The following is a 19,197-nucleotide window of genomic DNA, read 5'->3' as shown; positions in this document are numbered from 1 at the left end:
CATTTTCTGCCTCATGCTTACATTTTTTCTCCTCTTCAAGTTGTTGCTTCACATGCAGTAATTCCTTCCTTAGTTTTTCAGCTTCAGCTGTTACATTTGCAGCTTCTTGAGTTGCCAACTGCATTTTCCTTTTTTCCTCTTCAAAAGCTTCCTGCACCTCCTGTAATTCCTGCATCACATTTCCTGCCTCCTTCTTTGCAGTTTGATATTTATTTTTGGCTTCTTGTGCTGTGCTTTTCTCTTCCTCCAATGCTTTTTGAGCTTCCAACAGTTCTTTCTTCATGTTTTCATTCTCGTTTTCTGCCTGTTGTTTTCCCATTTTCTCTCCTTTAAGTTTGAGACCCACATGCAGTAATTCCTGCAATACTACTTCAGTTTCAAACTGTGAATCTTTAGCTTCTCCTCTTGATTTTTCTGCCTCTTCTTTTAATTTGATATTTTCAGCCTGTATCATTTGAAATTCTTCTTGCAGGTTAATCAGCTGTACTGAATTGTGAGGTGAAGCACTCGCCGATCCTCTTCTCGTTCTCCCCTGATTCATTTTGGCCTTTTAAACAAAGGAACCAACGTTTTGTAGAGGAGTGAAGTGAAGTTTTCGATGTTTCTTCGTCAACTGTCGTTTGTCCTGCACAGAGATGCTGCTGTAGATGTGTCTCTAGCTGTGTCTGGATACAATGAAACATGCTGGAACTAAGTGCTTGTGTTGCACAGTTCTACTGAACATTCCATTTCATGCATGCTCCGCCCACATGGTCAGGAATGTCAGGTGCTGCATCACCAAATGCTGCTCCCGTTGCCTAGCAATAACAGCTGTTTACTTTTGGGGTCTGGTTCATTATTTAATAAAGAAAACATGTCCAAGTATTGGGTGCTGAGGCTCAGCGCATATTCTAGCCTGCTGTGTGGGTGGGCAGCTAGAAATCACTGGTGGGCAACATGAGTGAGGAGAAAACTGGAGCAGCCAAGCAGGGAGCTGCAGGTTGCTGGTTTGAGTCTCTGTTCAGATGCTGGTGTCTCCTCTCTCTGAGATGTCTGCAAACAGTCCCAGATAAAACAATAAGGATAATAAACAAACACGTGACTAAAATAACAATTATGACTCTGATGTGTTTCATGTGTAGCAGGATGGCCTCTATACAGCAGTCGCTGCAAGCATCCACATCGCCACACTCACTTTTCTTTAAGCAGGCGTGCTGGGCTCCTCCTAAGGAAAGTTTGAAACTTCATTTCCTTCATGCTGGTGAACTTTTTACCAAATATTTTCATCAAAGCTTCTCCATCACTGACAGGGATTGTTTGGATCTTCACACTCATCTCCACCAACCCTAAAAAATGAGTCTCACTTTGCTCATATAATGCCAGGAGTGTCTCCATATTCCACAAAAGTCTATGCAAACATGTAACAGTATCCCATATTCATAGAAATATTATTGATATTATAACAAAAGCTGTCACCAACACAATTGTCCCAAGTGCTTTTTTATTAGTTATTGCAAATGCTTGACTGCAGTTCTTGCTAGATGACAAAACCACTTATTAGGTTTAGAAGGAAATGACTTTTTCTACATGAGGTAAAGTTGGAGCTGTTTCCCCAAACTAAATGAAATCATCATTTGAAAAACTACAATCTGTATTTACTCTGAACATCTGTGTTAACATTTGAAATTGGAAACATGTAAGTGTAACAAACATGTTAAAACATAAGAAATCAGGAAGGGGCATGTATAGGAATTTCTTTTACTTATGTATTAATCACATTATTTTATTGTATGATGCCTTGGTGCCACTGGATTTTAACAAGGGTCTGCTATGCAGAAATAACAGATTGTGTACTTACCTCACTAAAATAAAGGCATTTGCAATTGCATAAATTAATATTCATGCTTCATGGAATTAGCTTCATAGATCATATTCATAGATGTAATATGCTTCACAGAACATGCCGTATTTCTCCAAATTATAGCCCAGACATATAATATGCAAAATTAATTTGGACCCCAGGTGTTTAAAAGAACCATGTTGCTTTATGTGGCCCGCTGAATAATTGGGGACGTATGATTATGAAAACAATGATTAAGCACTGATGTTCTAACACTACCCAATACAATATTAAATCAATTCAAAAATATTTTACTTGATCCCACAAAACAAAACGTAGGTGCAGCAACAGTGGGTATTTTCACACATACTAGTGGGATACAGTAGTACTTTGTTTTATTTTTTAACATCTGCTGTTTCAATATTTTAGAAAAAGCTAGCATTAACTAATTTTTAAACTTAAAACAAGCAGTCAGACAGTCATGCACAGGCCTGGACTGGGACAACATTTCAGGCTGGGAGCTTTACCCCCCCTGCTTTTATTTTGGTGTGACACCCTGGGGAACTTCAGCTACTTTCTGTCAGAGACCGTTGGCAACACTGATGGTCTCATGAGATGCCCTCCCTCTCTCAGACACACTTGTCCCGCCCCGTGAGCGAGTATCTTAATCATCAGTAAGTAGGAGAGACTTTCTATCCAATCAGAGGTGAGGAAGTCGGGACCTGCCCCTACTTAAAGAGTAAGATACTCTTTAACCACACATTAATAAATACAGTTAATAATTCAAACTCTCAGAGCAGTCTTTGTTTTTTACTGATCGTTTCACGTTGGCTTTATTTGTTTTGCTGCTGAAAAATCTCCCTATAGCTGGAGTTCATGATGCTGCTGTGTCCCAGTGTTTCCCCGCAGTGCGAACAGCTGAGCGGATTATGAAGCAGATACGGGAGCAAAGCAGTATCTGCATGACAGAACAAGCGACTACTGCCGCACACATTTTTAAATACAAGCAAACATGCTTCAGAGCTTTTTCAGAAAGTTCTGGTGCTGCTAAAACAAAGGCGCCAGTTACAGCTGGGAGAAAGCTTTCAGTGAGCTCTCCGGGATGATGAGCTACAGTGAAGATCAATGGGGAGACGCAGACGGATGCAACAGCTGTTTTTTAAGAGTTTTAAAACACGACTGTTGGGAATAATCTGCCCAACAGTCGTGTTTGATGGCAATGAGGCATGTTGTATAGAGCGCTTTGAGTACTCCGGGAGAGTAGAAAAGCGCTGCTGAAGAATCAGTCCATTTACCAGTGTTCATAGAATCTCAAAGACATACCGGATTTAAGTTTGTTTACCTGCTTTATGTGTTGACCCAGAAGCAGAGCCACCACAACTTAAGGATTGCCGCTCTCATTTCTCAAAAAAAATAATAATTAAAAATCGTCTGACATCCATTTTCTTTTCCATCAAGGCAGGAAAGTAGTTTGCAAAGACCGCGATTGTAATTATTGGGGGTGTCCAAATTCATGAGCTGCATCCTCCCGGGGACGCATTTGTAGACTGATTACGTCACAGCGACACGACGAAGGCTGATCAATGCGTCCTCCTTTTCCCCAAATTTGAAGGATGGGTCGGGTGTGTCCTTCGTGGCCCACCATATCCCAGAATTCATAGTGCGGCCCAGCCAAACTCAGTTTCCGGCAATGGCGGCCGCTACTAAGTTTTAAAATTACTCTTATTATTCTTTCTGGGTCATATAATAAACTTTTAACATATTTTCAGGCGAGAATGTGGGTGTGTAAACTTCAAATATCTGCTCGGTTTATCAAGATATTGCATATTTGCAAAAGTGCTTCGACGTTTTCGGAGACGTCTGTTACCCAACAGCTCGACAGCTAGCCGGGAGCTCGAGGGTCACTAGAGCCGCCGAGAACGGCACAACTCCCGGCACATCATTTTCAGATCACCGCTGTCTTTCGCTACTCAGGTTAAACATAGGTTTACATCCGGCCTACCCGACCTTCTGAGGACCCGGCCCACATAGCCCGCGAAGGCCGGGCCTTCAGGAGGATTCAGCCCATGAATTTGGACACGACCTCAGTGTTCCGATTACCAGTCCGGGACTGGTCATGCATGCTGACTGATAAAAAGCACACCACGAACACATTTCATTGCAACTTACTGGCAGTTGTCTAGACAGTTAACAGACAGCAACAGATTCAAAGTTTCATTTCAAGTAATGGTGCATTACACAGACCTAAGCAATACAAGTAAAGTGTAATAGCTCATCACTTCAAAAATTACCATTTGCATGCGCTATTATATATTATTCACCCTGTGTAAATATGAGGTATTGTTGGGGCAGTTCTCAATCTACATGTAGGTAATGCACACCTTGAAAACAAGTTATGTTTGATTTGAGATGTTTTCAGCCCTGTTGCCACAGGCGTATAAAATCAAGCACCTAACCATACAGCCAGTTCTGGATCTGCTGGAGGTTTCTTCTTGTTAAAAGAGAGTTTTCCTTCCTACTGTTACCAAGTGCTGGTCACACACTGAAAAAAAGAGAATGGCCATCTCTTGGATTTATGTAAGCATCTTGCGTGTATTCAACACAAATGCCTTATGCTTTAAAGTTAAGTGTAACTATATAGTGTAGAAACTACTTGATATGCAGAGAGTGTAGATTAAATAGTTCATATCATGTTTGAGTGAAGTAAGTCAATAATATAGCAATGTTCAACCTTGCAACACTGCACGTGATTTACATATACATACATATACACACATATACCTACATGCATACATATACGCCTATACATACTTACATACATACAGACATACACATATATACACATAGCAGTTCAAAAATATGGCATACAGAATTACAGAGATTCAAACAAAATCGGGTCTCCTTGACGAAATATAATGTTTCCATTTATCCCAAATCTCAATGAATATGTCATATTGAAATCTGTTAAAGAAGGTAATTCTTTCCATTTTAAACAACCCATAAACAGTCTCATGCCAGTCATTTAGTGATGGAATTTTCACACTTCCATTTCTTAGTAATAGTCTTTCGGGCAGCCAGACTCAGAATACCATATAACAGCTTGGACATTTTATCTACATTCACTGAGTATAAATATCCAGACAAAAGTTCATCCCAATTAAAGGGGAGTTGCATACTAAAAATGGTCTGTAACTCCGAGTGAATCGATACCCAAAAAGTGTTGATCAATGGCCAAGACCAAAACAAGTGGAAGTGTTTTATTCCTTGGGCCCCACAGTTTCTCCAGCAGCTAGAGTGATTAGAATAGTGTTTACTTTGTGCAGGTGTAATAAAAAACCTACAGAGACTCTTCCAACCAAAACATCTCCATATATTAGAACTAGAAATTTTCCACTGAAAGGCACACTGCTGATACCAGATGTCATTTGAAATTGCTATATTTGTTTCCCTTTCCCATTTTTGTTTAATGTAGATAGTGTTCAACTTCTTAACCTCTTGTAAACCCTTGTACAGTCTAGAAATCACCTTGAGGCCAGGATCTGCATGGCAAGCCTTGACAAATATATTCAAAACGGGAAGAGAGAAAAGATCTGTTCTCTTAGGTATAAAGTTATGTAGATAATGCCTGATTTGAAGAAACCTGAAAAAATCCGTATTGCTTAACTGGTATTGATCTTTTACTGATTGGAAGTCCCTAAGAGTTCCCTTATCATAAAACATACAATATGCCATTAAGCCTTGCCCTGCCCATTTTTTATATCTTGCGTCTAACTTATTGGGTAAAAAATCAAGATCATAAGCGCATCATCTTAAGATCCTGGCCTCTTCATTCCAATCATTCTAATTAAGAAATTGTAACCAGAGTTTTAAAGGCAGGTTAATCCATTGGTTTCCTTGATTAATTTGTTTTTTAATAAGTGTCATGTCTCCTAAGCTTGCCTGAATCAGAAAATCTCTTGAGACAACTGTTTCTATTTCTTTCCATCTTGCTTGGTAGTCTACGTTGCACCAACACGCTAGGATCCTCAGTTGAGCTGAAATATAGTAATCTTTCAAACATGGGATCCCCAACCCCCCTTTATCTTTAGCCAACTGGATAGTTTGGTACTTAATCCATGGTCTTTACCCTGCCATATGAACCTAGAGATTATTTTATCCCATTCCTGAAATTGTTTATCAGTTATTTCAACTGGGAGTGTTAGGAACAGTGAAAACACAAAGATTTAAAATTCACATGATATATTTTAGAGAGATCTTTAGTGATATTTACTCCAAGACTAACTTTAGACTTAATTTCCTGATTTGGCTTATAATTAAAAGTTAAAATCTGAGTCTTCGATATATTTAGTTTATAACCTGATAGTGAGCTAAAGGTCTCCAGAAGTGATAACAGCTTGGGGAAAGTAATATTTGGATTTGTCAAGTAAATCAAAATATCATCAGCAACCAAGGAAATCTTATGTTCTCGACCCATGATCTTGACTCCAGTAATATCAATGCTTTGTATAACACTTTGACTCATGGCCTCTATGAAAGGGCAAAGAGTGAAGGACTAAGTGGGCAACCCTGCCATGTCCCTCTCTGTAGATTGAAAACATTAGAAAGCGCCCCGTTGACTTTGATTCTTGCCCTTGGTGATTTATATAATGCTTGAATGATCATGATAAACAATTGATGAAATCCAAACTTACCCATAACTTTGTATAGAAATTCCCAATTAACCCGATCGAAAGCCTTTTCAGCATCTAAGCTCATAAGGACCATCTGAGTTTTATTTTTACCACCATAATCAATAACATGTAATGTTCAGCGAACATTATCTTGCGTTTGTCTCTGCTTAATAAAACCAGTTTGATCCAAGCTAATTATCTGAACAAGAATATTTTCAATTCTTTGGGGTGGCTGTAGCTCAGGTGGTAGAGCAGGTCATTTACTGATCGGAAGGTTCGATTCCTGGCTTCCCCTATTCTGCATTCCAAATATCCTTGGGCAAGATACTAACCCCAAATTGCTCTCCGATGCGTCCATCGGAGTATGTGTGTGAATGTCAGTTAGAAAGCACCTAGGAAAAATGTGCTTGGGTGAATGCACAAGTTGTGTAAAGCACTTTGAGTGCTCAGAAGAGTAGAAAAGTGCTATATAAGAACCAGTCCATTTACCATTTTGGCAAAGATGTATGTAAATACACTCAACAAAAATATAAATGCAACACCTTTGTTACTGCTCCCATTCCCCATGGGATGGACGTAGAGACCTAAAATTCATTCCAGATACACAATATAACCATCCCTCCCAAACAGTGGTCACAAATCAGTCTAAATGTGTGGTAGTGGGCACATCTGCCATATTGAGATAATCCATCCCACCTCACAGGTGTGCCACATCAGGATGCTGATCTGACATCATGAGTAGTGCACAGGTGTACCTCAGACTGCCCACAACAAAAGGCCACCCTGGAATGTGCAGTTTTGTCTCACAGCAAAATGCCACAGATGCCACAAGCAATGAGGGAACGTGCAATTGGCATGCTGACAGCAGGAATGTCAACCAGATCTGTCGCCCGTGCATTGAATGTTCATTTCTCAACCATAAGCCGTCTCCACAGGCGTTTCAGAGAATATGGCAGCACATCCAACCGGCCTCACAACCGCAGACCTCGTGTAACCACACCAGCCCAGGACCTCCACATCCAGCAGGTTCACCTCCAAGATCGTCTGAGACCAGCCACCCAGACAGCTGCTGGAACAATTGGTTTGCACAACCAAACAATTTCTGCACAAACTGTCAGAAACCGTCTCAGGGACGCTCAACTGCATGCCCGTCGTCCTCATCGGGGTCTTGACCTAACCCCAGCTCGTCGCCGTAACAGACTTGTGTGGGCAAATGCTCACATTCCATGGCGTCTGGCACGTTGGAGAGGTGTGCGCTTCACGGATGAATCATGGTTCACATTGTTCAGGGCAGATGGCAGCTGAGAATGTCCCAGTTCTTGCATGGCTAGCATACTCACCGGACATGTCACCCATTGAGCATGTTCGGGATGTGCTTGACCGGCGTATACGACAGCGTGTACCAGTTCCCACGAATATCCAACAACCTCGCACAGCCATTGAAGTGGAGTGGACCAACATTCCACAGGCCACAATTGACAATCTGATAGACTCCATGCGACGATGTGTTGCACTGCATGAGGCAAATGGTGGTCACACCAGATACTGACCGGTTCTGGGTCCCCAGACCCCCAATAGCGCAAAAAACTGCACATTCCAGGGTGGCCTTTTGTTGTGGGCAGTCTGAGGTACACCTGTGCACTACTCATGATGTCAGATCAGCATCCTGATGTGGCACACCTGTGAGGTGGGATGGATTATCTCAATATAGCAGATGTGCCCACTACCACACATTTGGACTGATTTGTGACCACTGTTTGGGAGGGATGGTTATATTGTGTATCTGGAATGAATTTTAGGTCTCTACGTCCATCCCATGGGGAATGGGAGCAGTAACACAGGTGTTGCGTTTATATTTTTGTTGAGTGTATCTTATAGTCCTGGTTAAGAACACTAATAATAGGGCGGTAATTTCCACAGTCAAGCCTGTCCTTTCCTTCTTTAGCTATTAAGGAAATAGAAGCCTCATTCCAAGATGGGGGAATTACTCCCGTCTTTAAGATATAATTGAATGCTGTTTTCATCAAGGGGATCAATAACTCTTTCATTTCCTTATACCAATCTGATGGAAATCCATCTGGGCCTGGAGATTTATTGGGTTTTAATTTTGAAATAGCTTTTTTAATTTCAATTTCGGATATGTCCTTTGTCCTTGCTTTTAAGTCCAGATTGAGAGAGCCAGAGAAAAATGTTTTTAAAATGTAATTGTTACTTATAATATGTATGTAACTTTGTAATTTTAACATGTTGTCGCCTCTTGGCCAGGACTCCCTTGAAAAAGAGGTTTTTAATCTCAATGGGACTTTTCCTGGTTAAATAAAGGTTAATAATAATTAAGGTTATATTTTGGTTTTCAGTCAGCTTTGGTAAGCAAAGTGAGTCCAGGAAGGATATCATACCTTTATCATCCATTCTAGGTTGTGTGTATAGATCTTTGTAGAATTTTAGAAAAGCTAGCTGAATGTCTTACAATTTGTACACGATGTTATTTGTTTGACAATCCTTTATTTTGTGAATTGTATTTTCTAATTGTTGTTTTTTTAATTTATAGGCCAGTAATTTTGCGGATTTGCCTCCTACCTCATAGTATCTTTGTTGTAAAAAAGCCATATTATTTTGTATTTCACATGAAAAACTTTCATCATCTCGTGTGCTGACGAAGACCAGAGGGCGGGCCCACATTACACCGGTTTTAGAATCGCTGCATTGGCTCCCCGTGTGTTTCAGGATCGATTTTAAAGTTCTTTTATTGGTTTTTAAATGTCTTAATGGTCTTGGGCCTTCTTATCTCTCAGATCTGCTTTTACCATACGAACCCTCGCGGACCCTGAGGTCCTCTGGTGCTGGCCTTTTAATTGTCCCTAAAGTCAGGACACATGCTCACGGAGAGGCAGCGTTTCAGCGGTATGGTCCTCGTCTGTGGAACAGCCTGCCGGAGGAGCTCAGGGCCGCAGAGAACGTACATGTTTTTAAGAACAGGCTCAAGACCCACCTTTTTAATTTAGCTTTTACTTAGCGTTTATTTATTTTATGCTTATTCTATCCTGTTATTCTATTATTAATTTAGGCTTTACCCAATATTTATTGATTTTATTCTTATTCATTTTTTAACCTTCTTACTCTATTTATATTTATATTGTATCCTGTTCTTATTTATTTTATCATTTTACCCTGTATATATCCTTTTGTGTCATATCTCCAGTGTTTCCTCAGAGGGCGCTCTCTGCACCGGGGCTGTTATTGACCGTGGCTGCTGGGTCTCTGGGGGTCCTCTCAGCCTGGCTGGGGGGCTCCTTTGCCTCCCTCCTGCTGTGTGCCCAGCCCGGAGGCTGCGGTCTGTGACCGGCTCCCGGTGCAGACGGCTCTCTGTTATAGTGTTTCCTCACTTGGCTCATGCGAGCCCAGCCCAATTTTTACTCTTTAAGTGTGCGCGTGTGTGTATGTGTGTGTGTGTGGGGGGGGGGGATATGTGTGTATTCACATCACTTATGTTAATGAGAGTGTGGGGAGTGAGTTGGAGGGTGGGGTGGGCTGCTTTTAACTATGTAAAGCACTTTGTGCTACATTTTTTTTTGTATGAAAAGTGCTTTATAAATAAAGATTGATTGATTGATTGATTGATCAATTTCATTTTTCTTCTTTTGTATTTCTAATTTCAAATGTATATCTGCGCTTATTTTATGGACATCTTCTTTTTTTTTCTCTCTCTTTTTTTTCTTTCTTCTATTTTCTTTTTGATTTGATTTGAACTCGAACTTTGCAAGACAATTGATCCCGTTTCCAAATCCAAAGGGGAAGGATATTGCCTGGAAGAGCAGCTATTGCAGACACAGAGTGAAACTTTTACACCGGTGTTCAAATTGTTGAACTTCTTGCAGCTTGGCTGCCCTGCCCTTGTTTTGACATTCTGTTGAATGAATTACTCTTGCTAAACAATTGGTGCCATGTCTGCAGTGATGAATGTGGTGTACCAAAGTGTGTTTGTGAGTGGAGAGCTCAAGTGGAGAGTCTCAATTTATCAGTATCTGTTCTGCACTGACTCTGGCTTCAAACAAACAGAGTGAAATTGTAAAATGTAAAAGGCCAAAACTTGTTTGAGTTGTAGATTATGTGCTCTCATCCATGGGGAGCTCAGAGTATCCGTGCAGCTTATCTAAACTTGAATGTGGTGGTTTGGTATCTAGTAGGAAACAAGTGGATGGAACTGAAAACAGCGGGATAATGTATGAAAATCCAGGGATGGGGGATCTTGGGATTTCCTGAGGGATCCTGGAGGTTGCAGCTTAAATAAAGGACATTTGGACAAGCTGTTGCCAAACCATCTATGTATGGTGTCATACAATGGATGGATGAATTGTAACTGACTAGGAACTCAGTTGACCTGAATATGACCCTCCATGAACAAGAGACACGAGTTAGAGCAAAATGAGAGCTTACACCGATATCCTTTACCTGACAGCACACTTACGGTTTGCAGTCTCGTTGCATTGTTAGAGTTATAATGGGATTTGGGGCAGAAAAAGTTCAATGCAAACAGTATGAACTTAAACAGGACTTCCTTTTCAATCCACCTGACAGGTTCCTGTCACCTCATTGATTACAAAGAGTACGTGAACTAATAACTCCACCAGTGGCTTTTCCTAAATGCAAGCAGGTGGGGTTTGATGACTCCACGCAGTCTGTGTGTCAGAGCTGCCAGTCTGATTCTACCACCAGCCTCATTTTTGCAGAAAAAAAAATGGTAACAGTCATCAGTGCTGTGACCTCCTGTCACCAACAAGGTAATAACGGTACATGAGTGTATTATTGGTAAGGAGCTTGTGTATATATTTGACATTACCGCAGTCTGAGACACTATAGATCACAATTTCTTCTTAGAGTCTGCAAACTCCCAGAAAAGCTTTATTAAAAGGAGTGATTTATCTAATCTGGAGGAATGAGTGATGATGTGTGAAACCATGAGAGATGATTAAACCTCTCTAGTGTCAGGGAGATGGTGCCTGTCATATTCTGTTCCTCGTCAGAATTTAAGACACCGCTGCAGTGACATGTCGTCCTTTAAACCCCGCACTCGCTTTCCTTTATTCCACCCTTTGTTCTTTAATCCCCAGTTGATGTGGCAGAAACACAGATCCATGAAATTAATTGCTGTAACGATTCACCTCGCAATGGGCTAAAGTGTCAGTTGTGGGTAACTTTTTCCCCCAAACTTTTCCATCAGTGGTACTTATTAGAAATGGTGCTCATTCAAGGAGAACAAATTAGCTGACCGATTATTAACTAGCTTTCATGTGCCAGTTGACTAAATATCAGGCCTGGGAGGCAGCAAACAAAGATTCTGCTGAACGAATGAGCCAAACTGACCTTCAAGGGGTCGATTCATCCAAATAACACATTTTCTTACTTACCTATTGATCCCGTTAAAGTTCGTGATAGGACTTTTCTGAGGACTGTTTTTGTATTAGCTCACCAAGTTTTGTAAAGTTTTTTAAATTTGTCAGACACAAGTCTGCACTAAAGGAGATAGTTCACTGGTTCTTTCACCAATGTCTGACAAGTTAAACTATAGATTAGACATGGACTTCAGCCTTGGGATGACATAACAGTGAGATAATGACTATAGCCATGGCTGGGGTTTTGCTGTAATTCTAGCTGTGACACATTCAGCATTTTACATAAGTCGACTGGCTAAATGTCCTTTCAAACTCCTATATTTCAGAACCTCTGCAGTGTCTTAGTAACAGTAGGTCATGATGACAGCTGGAAACATTTGGGTAAAAAAAAAGAAAAAAGAATTTAAAAGTATTTCAGGCCAAATGGAGACATGTTGGTATTAAATGCAGTTTAGCGATGACATGGAATCATGTAGCCCACCAAACAATATGATTTGTGGAAACAGCTTAAAAATACTATTAGAATAACCATGCGCTGAACTAGACAACGTTGTGTTAGCATTTTAAAATGAGTAAGGACTAGAGTTGTCACACTACCTGAATATTAATTTCAGATTTGATACTGTTACACAGGAATGTACTTGACACCGAGGGTTGAAAACAGAGAAAGAGTGCCATTAAGCTACATTTGGCTGCTCCCTTGCCAAAAGGGGTCACCAAAAGCAGGTATCTCCATGTGTTTGTTTTACGCCCGATGCCCTTGACATAACCCAAAACAGATTTGTGTTGTTTTATGGACATCTTCAAGATATTGTAATTGCGCCTGGAGTTTTCTTAAGTGCTCATTTCTCTTCTTTTTTTAAGTTGGTGCTGTAGCCTATAAGTTTTCCTCGTATAACCGCTTTCAGGGCCATCCATCCATCCATCCATCCTCATCCGCTTTATCCAAGGCCGGGTCGTGGGGGCAGCAGCCTAAGCAAAGAGGCCCAGACCTCCCTCTCCCCAGCCACCTCCTCCAGCTTATCCGGGGGAACACCAAGGCGTTCCCAGGCCAGCCGAGAGATATAATCTCTCCAGCGTGTCCTGGGTCTGCCCCGGGACCTCCTCCCGGTGGGACATGCCTGGAACACCTCACCCAGGAGTAGGGATGGGTACTGGTGTCCGGTGCCATGATGGCACCGGTTCTGACATAAACGGTAGTAACCAGACCGAAAAGCAGCGCACATTTCGGTGCTTTATTTCGGTGCTTTTTTTTCCTGAGCTGTGATACACTTCTAGCCAATCATTTTACGTTTCCGAGGATAGTAGGCGGGCCCAGGTACGTACGTTCTTTTAGAGCAGAGCTACAGATTAAAAATGCTCAAGGCGAAGCGGTCAAAAGTCTGGCTGTACTTCACAGCAAAAGATGCAAACTCAGCAGCAACAAGTGCTTTAAGCTGATACTGTGCAAAGGAGGTAACACCTCAAATCCGATGAAACACCTGGCGACGCATACCGTTTTTTTTATTAAAAGCCGAGAAATGCGCCGTATTTGATAGCTTGCTGCGAGACCTCACACCGAGCGCATCTACTGCGGGTGGGTTGCCTGTTATCAGACCCGGAGTTAGCAACATACCCAAAAACCCAAAGAGGAGAGTCCTGGCCCCTAGCCCTGCCAGTGTAGCAGAAATGATGACGGATGATGATGCAGCAGCAGCCGTTCTTCTCTGCGTGAGTATCTTAATGTTGTTCGTGTGTAATTTACGTTGAGTAGGCTAACCACATTATTACATTAATGCATGTAAGGTGAACTAGCAAACACCATCATAGCTACATGCAGCTGTCTTCTTGTTTGATGGCAGATACTCCCTTCACCCTGGCCAAAAAGGCTAAAATGACCAAAGAAAAAGAGGGAAACAGTTAAACATGAGAGGTTTTTGGACAAAGTTTGTGTTTTTTCCATTGATTAAGCACTGCTTCCAGCCAAGAGTGATACCATATATGCCCCATAGCTGCAGAAAAAGCTTTACAAAAAACAGCTGAACATGAGAGGTTTTTGGACCAATTTTGTGTTCTCCATTCTTTAAGCACCGGTTTGAGCACCGTTTAAGCACCGGCACCGTTTCAAAAGTACCGATATCGGATAAAACCTAAACGATACCCATCCCTACCCAGGAGGCGCCCAGGGGGCATCCTTGTCAGATGCCCGAACCACCTCAGCTGGCTCCTTTCAATGTGGAGCAGCAGCTGCTCTACTCTGAGCCCCTCCCGGATGGCCGAACTTCTCACCCTATCTCTAAGGGAGAGGCCAGCCACCCTTCGGAGGAAGCTCATTTCTGCCGCTTGTATCCGCGATCTCGTTCTTTCGGTCACTACCCACAGCTCGTGGCCATAGGTGAGGGTAGGGATGTAGATCGACCGGTAAATTGAGAGCTTCGCTTTTACACTCAGCTCCCTCTTCACCACGACGGACCGGTGCAGCGTCCGCATTACTGCAGCTGCAGCCCCAATCCGTCTGTCGATCTCCGGCTCCCTTCTCCCATCACTCGCGAACAAGACCCCGAGATACTTGAACTCCTCCACTTGGGGCAGGAACTCATGCCCAACCCGGAGTGGGCACTCCACCCTTTTCCGGCTGAGAACCATGGCCTCAGATTTGGAGGTGCTGATCCTCATTCCCGCTGCTTCACACTCGGCTGCGAACCGTTCCAGTGCAAGCTGGAGGCCCTCACCCGATGAAGCCAACAGAACCACATCATCCGCGAAAAGCAGAGATGAGATTCTGAGGCCACCAAAGCGAAAGCCCTCCGCCACTTGGCTGCACCTAGAAATCCTGTCCATAAAAATTATGAACAGAACCGGAGACAAAGGGCAGCCCTGGCAGAGCCCATCACCCACCGGGAATGAGTCCGACTTATTGCCGGCAATGCGAACCAAGCTCTTGCAACGGTTGTATAGGGATCGAATGGCCCGTAGCAATGGGCCAGACACCCCATACTCCCGCTTTTAGGGCATCCCATAAAATACTCGGAGAGACTTCTTCATTATCATTTTCAGCTACATAATCTATTATATCTTGGCTAATTTGCTCTTTCAACAGACATAGAATACTTGTATTTAATCTCCAAGATGTATCTCTTCTTTCGTATCCTAGCACTACTTCCAGATGCAGTGGGGCATGATACGATAAATCCATCACTCCTATCCTGCAATTGACCACACTGTTAAAGTCTTTTTGAAACATAAAGAAATAGTCCAATCTAGAATAAAATGAATGTGGGTGAGAGAAAAAGGTATAGTCCTTTTTTGGGGGTTTAACTCTCTCCAAACATCTATAAGCCCTAAATCCTTTAACATTAATTTAATATTTTTGATTATTTTATTTAATCCCGGGGCGTGTGGGTTTGATGAGTCCAAAGACGGATTGAGTCGAGCATTCAAATCTCCTCCCAAAATTAGAATACCTTGTGCCTCTACAACAATTATTTCAAAAACCTGTTTAAAAAAATTTAACTCTGATCCTGGGGGAGCATATACATTTATAAGAGTAGTCAGTATACCCTCCAGATACCCCTTTACTAACACAAACCTCCCCTCCTTATCGCCTATTTCTTGAATGCATTCAAAATTTAACCTACTCAAAATTAAAATTACCACACCCCTTTTTGAACTCTGAGGACAAGAAGAAGAATACTGGTTGAATTTCCATTTCTTAAGTTTTTCATGCTCAAACTGTGGTAAGTGAGATCCCTGTAGAAAGGCAACTTCTATTCCTTCTCTTTTTATTTTTGACATAATTTTGCTTCTTTTAATATGATTCCCCAAACCATTTACATTAAATGACACTACTTTAGTTACCTTGCGAGGCATTATTATACGGCCTTATATGATTTTAATCTCTGCACATGACCAGAAATCGAAAAGTACACCCCGATGAGAAAAAAAAGAGAAAAAAAAACATTATACAACAAAAACATACAATCATATTGACTTCCAGAAACATAAACGCTCTATTAGCTGTAATTAGTGAGGGAAAAACTCTTCTGTCCACTTGTGGAAGAGCGCCCTCTTCGGCACACAGGCCGGAAGCCCAGTGGTCTGTAGGGTCCATCTTACTATGCATATAAATGACCCGACTTTAATGTACTTTTATATGCCCTCTTTATGGAATTACTTAATTATATAACAAAAACATCTTTATCAAAATAAAGTTCATAGTCTCAGTTCATCTTAAGTCTCTGTACTCTTGAGTTTACCTCTAATATGATGCTCCGTCACAAACAGCCTGGTTATCCACGGTCATCTTGGTTCCTAAATACCTGGAGACGCTCCTTGATTTGCTAATTCCATTAGCATCTCCTCCGAAACCTGAATTCGAGTCTCCACAACGTCTATGCGTCCCTCTGCTTCATCGAGTCTTTTACCAATGCCGTCCACATTCTCCCTTATGGTATTAAACTGCTCATTTGTGTCTTTCCTGAAAGCACAGAATTCTTTTAATATCATATCCATCGTAGCTGGGTAGTCTTTTGCACTAGCATTAGCATCGGATTGCTGGTCGTCTTCCATATTACTACTAGCTTGCGACAAAGCATCTTCTTCCACTTCACTACGTTACCTTACGTCCTTTTTCTTAAATTTTCTGGGCATTTTTATTCCAAACACAAAAACTCCACACTATCCATCCAAGCTTTTTAAGTTTCGAGTTAGATAAATTGGGGGGGGAAGTACTTGCAGCAAGGGCAGTCACAGAGCACCCGCACGAGAGCGGGGGCTCAGGGACTTGCACTCTGTTTCTACTCTGGTCTTTATTTATATACAAGGGTAATACAACAGTAAGTACGTTTGTTCATGACAGAGGAATATTGGTGCTTAAGTATGTGCGTATGTGTGTGTTTCTGTAAGAAGCGGCTCCTCTTCCTGGTAGGGAGTGAAACTGCACTGTTAAAAAAACATCTTAAAAAAACTGTAATATTCCGGCAGCTGGGGCGCCAAAATACTACCGTAAAATAACAGAAAATAACTTCCTCATAAAAATACGTTTATTTCCAGTAATGACAATACAGTTTGTTGTGCTAATTTTACATGCGATCTTGCCTTTTAAAGTGATTTTAAACATTAAATTAGGAACATGTTAATGTGATTAAACAATGAAATTATCTATAAATAGGGGAAAAAAACAAATCTTAAAAACACAGTAATATTCCGGCAGCTGGGCGCCAAAATACTATCATAAAATAACAGAAAATAACTTCCTCATGAAAATACAGTCATTTTCAGTAATGAAAATACAGTTTGTTGCACTAATTTTACATGGGATTCTGCCTTTTCCAAGTGCTTTTAGACATTAAATTAGGAACATTTTAACGTGATCAAACAATGAAATTACCTATAAACAAGGTCAATGAATGTGGCAATATGAATCATAGTACGTAAATGTACAGAAATATACAGTTAACAGTTGGTTTAAATAATAATGGATTGCATGCCCTGGGACAGACTGACAGAGGCGAGGCTGCCATATCGCACAGCAATAATAATAATACTTATGTGATGTAACACAAGCTTATAGGACTCATGTTATATACTTTTCCATAGCATTACATTTGAATTCAACAGTTCAATCTTTCAAATAACGGACAGATATTTGTGAAATCATGATACATTTGTGAATGTATTTTAACAATCTAAATATGCATATGTACAGACAGATACATTTAATAATCGTGAAAATTATGTTTTATTACATTACAGTGATTTAACGTTAATTTACATTTGAAATGTGAAATCAGTCTATTTACGTAACTTTAATGATATTCTAGAAGAACAAAACTGTAAAATGCAGTAAAATACTTTTATATTAGGATGTTTTCCTACAGTGCAGCCATACCTGCGAGCTTGTGGTTGTTAGTTCACATTCATTGGCCGATGCTTAGCATCATGTGTCCCAACATCCAATGGCATGTCACATTGTTTTCATGGCCACACCCTAACCCCAGGTGCAGAGGCCTATTTCTGTTCAGGAATGTTGGGAATACTTTGAGATTTATATTAATTGCAATTCCTACCTCTACATTTATTTTTTAAAATATATAATTAGCACAGCGTGGCCGTGCAATGTTTTATATGTTTTTTTTGTTTTTATTCCTATTAATTATATTTTCACTTGTTACCTCTGAATTATTGAATCAGACCTAGATGACATGACATGTTCAGCACAATTATAATTCAAATACTCCTTTAATTATTGATTATTCTCATTAATTTTCGATCATTTTATATATTTTTCCATAGTATTACATTTGAATTTAACAGATCATTCTCTCACATAACAGACAAATATTTGTGAAATGATGATACATTTCTGAATGTATTTTTACAATCAAAATACGCATATGTACAAAAAATATATTTAAAAACAAGTAAATTGTGTTTTACTATATTTACAGTGATGTTATGTTATTTTACCTTTGACATGTAAAATCACCGTCTACTTATGTAAATTTCATGATATTCTAGAAAGACAGTACAAAGCTGTAAAATATACAGTAAGATACTTTGACATTACTATTTTTTGGAACCGTGTGCTTGTTCAGCTCTTATTATCGCTAGAAGAAGAAACTGCTCCTTCTTTGTATGATAAGAGGGAACAGAACAAGTCTTGTAGTGAACAACAGTCTGAGTCATCAAAAGGTCATCATGCAGTATTCTATCATATGCAGACTAAGCACAATTTTCTATTGACATTTGCAGTGGTTTCTCTCTGGGTATTCTGGTTTCCTCCTACAGTAAGAACTCATGCAATTAGAGTTAGGTCAATTGGTGATTCTAAATTACCCGTGAATGTGAGCGCAAATGGTTGTTTGTCTCTATGTGACAGACTGGTAAACTGTTCAGGGAGTACCCTGCCTCTTAACCTATCTCTTTGGGGACATGCCCCAGCCCCTCTGCAACCCGGATAAAGACAGGATGGTAGTTGTAAATCCATTTAATTTTTATGTTAACCACACTCTACACTTTGTTGAATATTATGTAATATGAAGACAACATGTAGTATTAAAGTGACCAAGTAGTATTGGGGTAAAAATTATTGAATAGTGTTGGAATAAAATTACAAAATTGTGAAGGATTAAAATATTCCAAGAGCTGAACTTACTTCATCTAAACATGTTTCAATCATGTTTCATCAACAAAAAATGCACAGGTTTATTTAATATGAATATTTTGTGTGTGTGTGTGTGGGGGGGGGGGTTGTTTTCTTTTTTATTATTTATTGTGTGCAGCGACTGACAGTGACATGTATTTATAAAACACACACATATGCTTATTAACCTGT

This window comes from Copadichromis virginalis, linkage group LG18, assembly GCF_057382275.1.
Source record: "Copadichromis virginalis isolate Kocher_CV1m ecotype Utaka linkage group LG18, C_Virginalis_male_GT1.1, whole genome shotgun sequence".
NCBI lineage: Eukaryota > Metazoa > Chordata > Actinopteri > Cichliformes > Cichlidae > Copadichromis > Copadichromis virginalis.
Note: the sequence above shows the minus strand (reverse complement) of the source record.